The sequence below is a fragment of the Phascolarctos cinereus genome, unplaced genomic scaffold (assembly GCF_003287225.1).
Source record: "Phascolarctos cinereus isolate Bilbo 61053 unplaced genomic scaffold, phaCin_HiC Scaffold_726;HRSCAF=1367, whole genome shotgun sequence".
Taxonomy (NCBI): domain Eukaryota; kingdom Metazoa; phylum Chordata; class Mammalia; order Diprotodontia; family Phascolarctidae; genus Phascolarctos; species Phascolarctos cinereus.
The window spans coordinates 26,193,092-26,197,474 of record NW_027556098.1 but is presented as its reverse complement, the minus strand read 5'-3'; the positions used below and the strand labels follow the sequence as shown (position 1 = coordinate 26,197,474).

At 39.5% G+C, this 4,383-nt stretch overlaps 1 pseudogene; it reads right to left on the bottom strand.

The window, feature by feature from the left end:
- Positions 1-3,822: 3,822 nt before the first annotated feature.
- Positions 3,823-4,002, bottom strand: LOC110212730 (small EDRK-rich factor 2 pseudogene; annotated as a pseudogene).
- Positions 4,003-4,383: the final 381 nt, after the last annotated feature.

The window sequence follows — 4,383 nt, the reverse complement described above, 5'->3', positions numbered from 1 at the left end:
TGTAAGACAAAAGGGAAAAAACAAGCCCAGCTTTCCAAGGATTTGACTTTCTACTAAGCTTCATTGCACTTGACCATAAACAGAATTAGGGTCCTGGAGGACAGAAGCCACCAAGAGGCTTATACAAGTTTTAAAAATTAAATCACCTAGAGTCTGAAGATAATTTGAGGGAAAAAAATTGAGAGCTAATAGCAATGCCCTTACTTTTTCAAAATAACAGCTATAGTCATAGCAAGTTTCCTTCTGTGTAGAAGGCAGGGGAAGGCTTCATAAGGTCTCTTCTAGTTTCAACACTTTATCATCCAGATAAGCATTTATCCTGTTTTGCCAAAAATATTGAAAGTTGGTCCTCCCTTTAGGATGGTAGGCAGCCCAATAAAGGATATTGCTCTCAAAAAAACCTCTATGAAGTATCCTTTGTTTTCACAAAATTGAAACTAGTCATGAAAATTGGGCACGTAGTAGGCATTTTGTTGTTTGTGGGGCCAGACGGTTCAGTGTAGCTTGTTTAGACAGGCTGCAGGTTCAAGAGCGACTTCAGAGATTTTTGAACCATGTACATTTTAGAGTTCTCAATGAAGGCTCTGCATTAACAAGAGTTAATCAATCAATCAGATTTCATTAAGCACCTACTGTGTTCTAGGCATTGGGCTAAGCACTGAGGTTACAAGTACATCAAATTAAACCGTCTGTACTTGAAAGGATCCAATATGCTGGAGGAGACAAGTATATATTAAAAATGTACAGGAATAATATGAAGTTAATAATTACAAATATATATTGTGTAAAATGTGTGTGTGTGTCAGCTAGGTGGTGCAGTGGATAGAGTGCTAGGTCTGGAGAAAGGAAGACTCATCTTCCTGAGTTCAAATCTGGCCTCAGACACTCACTGAACCGTGTTTGCCTCAGTTTTCTTATTTGTCAAATGAGCTGGAGAAGGAAACGGTGAACAACTCTAGTGTCTTTGCCAAGAAATCCACAAATGAGGTCATGAAGAGTCAGATGTGACTGAAATGATTGAACAACAACCACCCACATGCACACATATGCACATAGCTGGGAGTGAATTACTCTTGAAGTAAGACAACTTCATGAGGGGGAGGTAGGGGTGGAGTATATTCCAGGTGAACCCATATAACCTGTGAGGATCTTTATCCCAAGTCTGACTTCCAGAGACGAGTCTGGGGTCCTGGAAGAAGGCTGGTACTCCTAGGGTACCAGGATTTGATATGCTAGAGTTCTCTTTGATAAAGCAGTTGAGCTGTCTTTCTCTTGAGCCGTACATGGTTTCTAGGCTCCACTGGTAGGCTTCTTTCTTAAGATGATCAGTTGAGATTAGCTTTGTCACTCAGCCTTAAGGAGCTTTTAGTAGGGAGTGTTTTTTAAGATCCAACAGTAAGAACAATGAATACAATAAATCCTCCCATCCCAACAATGTTGTTGTAGACACATTATCCAACATGTACATACGGAGTACAGAAGAAAGTAGACTTAGACTTAGATATCACATAGAGATAACAAGGTAGTAATTCAAAACTCCTGGACTCTGGAATTCCTCTTCTCCCATTCATGGGATGCTCAAGAAGTTTCCCTTAGGAATATCATAGTTTCTTTGCTGAGTCTTTGGCCTTTAAATCTTAATTATCCCCTTACTTCCTGGTTTCTGTGGAAGACACCTTCATGTTTTTATTCACCTCAGTATCTAGTGAGTTGACAAATCCTGTTAATTTTATCTTCAAAAGATCTCATTTCATTTCTCTGTTCTCCTTTCACATGGTCAGTACCCTTGCTGAGACCTTCATTAGCTCTTGCTTTGAGTATTACAATAGTCTTCTAATTTGTTTTCCTACTTTCTTCCTCTCCCTTCTTAATCCATATACACCATACATCTGACAAAATAATATTCCTGCGACATAGGTCTGACCATGCCATTTCTCTGATCAGAAACCTCCAATGGTTTCATATTTCTGCTAACCCAAGAATTTAACAGCTTTCTTAGTTTGGCCCTAGTTGTTTCCACCCTAGTTCTAGGCATATTTCATATTACTCTTCATTTAGTTTTTATTGAAGCAAAACTTGCCTCCCCGCTGTTCCCCAACTCAACATTCCACCTCCTGTCTCCACGTGCTTGATCAAGTATTTCTCATTCCTGCAATGAGCTTGCTCCTCAATACCACCTCTTAGAACCTCATAGGTTCTTTCAAGGCTAAGTTTGGGTTCCACATTCTCCTACTCAAAATTATTCAGGTAATTAATGGCAGAACTGGGAATTAAAACATTTTCCCTTCATTCGCAGCTCCTTACTTTGTCTATGACACATTGCCTTTTTGAATTTGAGGAAACAGAAAGATAGTAGATTATTTCCAGATAATTATTGACTCCCATTATTGACATAAGCAAAATGACATGAAACACTAGATAATCATTGAATGAGTCCTAATGATAGTAGCAGGCATCTTGTGATATTCTGGTTCTAATTTTTTTCCCCCACATAACACCATTTTTTTTTGCATGCCATTTAAATGCTTACTTCAACTCCTCACTCCAGTATATCTATGTAGACATAACATTAAAAAGCACTTTTATAAAAACCTACTGTGTTGCTATGACTCCCTTGATTTGTTCATATTAGAATTTCCTTCTAGACAAACAATTTCATTAAATACATTGTTACTTCACAGTACTATGCACCAAGATTTTATAAAAAGCTCAACAGATACCTTATTTTAAATATAAATGGATTATGGATGGAAGGGCTTTATTTTTTTTAAAGAAACTTATGTTAATTTTGTCTTTTATCTCTTGTTATGAGCATCATTATCATATTCTGGACATTATAATAGCAATACTCATAGTGAGAAGAAAAGAGAGAAACAATTGGATAGAAAACTGATAGAGCTTACCCATCAGTGTATGTGTTTTGGACAGAATCTTCAAACAGACAATGAGCAGGTCCCAAAATTGAACTGAAGATCAAGAACAAGGTGGCCTTCCTTTGGTAAATAGCATAGTTCTTTTAATGATCCCTGAAATAAAGGTTCATCTTTAACATATATGTTTGTATGTATATATGTGTGTTTCACCAATGTTTTATGACTGTGAATTATGGAATAATGAAGAACTGTAGTTGAGTTCCCCTAAAGGAAATGGAGAAATACATGGGAAGTGTGAGTAATCTGCAGGAAAAGAAGTATGAAATTCATCAGAGAAATATATGACTCAGAAATACAAAACAAAAGACCACAACATACATGCTGGTCACATAATCCAATACAATTCAATCCAATTTAATTCAGTTCAACTAATTAAACATGTATTAAATGCCTACACTGTGCCAGGCACGGTGGAAGTTCTGGGGATACAAATAAAAACAAAGAAATCCCTGCCTTCAAGTAATTTACAATCTGATGGGGGAAAGACAACATATAAAAGGAAAACGGAAGGAGTCAGGGGAGTAGAACACCAGGGCGTACCCTGAGAAAGGCATCTTGTTTCTTGTTCAGTGGAGTTCAAACCGAGCAGAGCTGGAAAGTCCAGATCCTGCCCTCTTTATTATTTTATTTTTTTCCCAAAGGGATTACAAAGCTACTTTTAGTACTCTGGGATAAGCCTCATAGGAAGAAAAAACACAGGAATGTCCTGGAGGAGAGAGCAAGGCTACCTGGGGAAAGGATGCACAGAGAAAACCCACTGCAGACACCGGGCGACGGGAATGCCATCAGTTCTGGGACTTGTGAGAGCTGCAGCAGGAGGCGAGAGCTTGCCGGAACTGGCTCCAGGCACACGGTCGACGGGCAAGAGAGATGGGCATGATCCATAGAGTTACTTGGACTCTTCTTTCTTCTCATTGGCCTTTTTCTGCTTCTGTTGTATGATCTCTGAGTCCCTCTGCTTTCGGGAAGCTGCAGAGAGCCCGTCAACCCGACGTTTCCCCTTGCCTGAGTCGCTTTGCTTTTTCATGAACTTCTGGCAGGTAAGCTCGCACTGGTTACCGCTGGTCATGGAGACGGCAGTGGCTCTGGCCTGACTAAATGGCATCAGCTCTTGCCTCTGAAAGCTTTAAGGTGGCGTTTAGTACTCCATCCTTTAGCTTCCAACCAAAGGGGAGAGGAGAGGAGACTGAGGGAGCTGAGAATGAGTTTGAATTATGTTGAATTGAAACCAAATAGAGCTAATGGAAAACGGAAAGTGAGCTGCCCACTACAAAGGAAAGCTTTGGGAGGAGTTCAGTATTAGCAAAATACATAATTATTCAGGCAGATAGGCAGTGCTTTGGCTTGAGTGCTTGGCCTAGAGTCAGGAAGACCTGAATTCAAATCAGGTCTCAGACACTTACTAGCTTTGTGACCTCAGTTTCCTCATCTGTAAAATGAACTGGAGAAG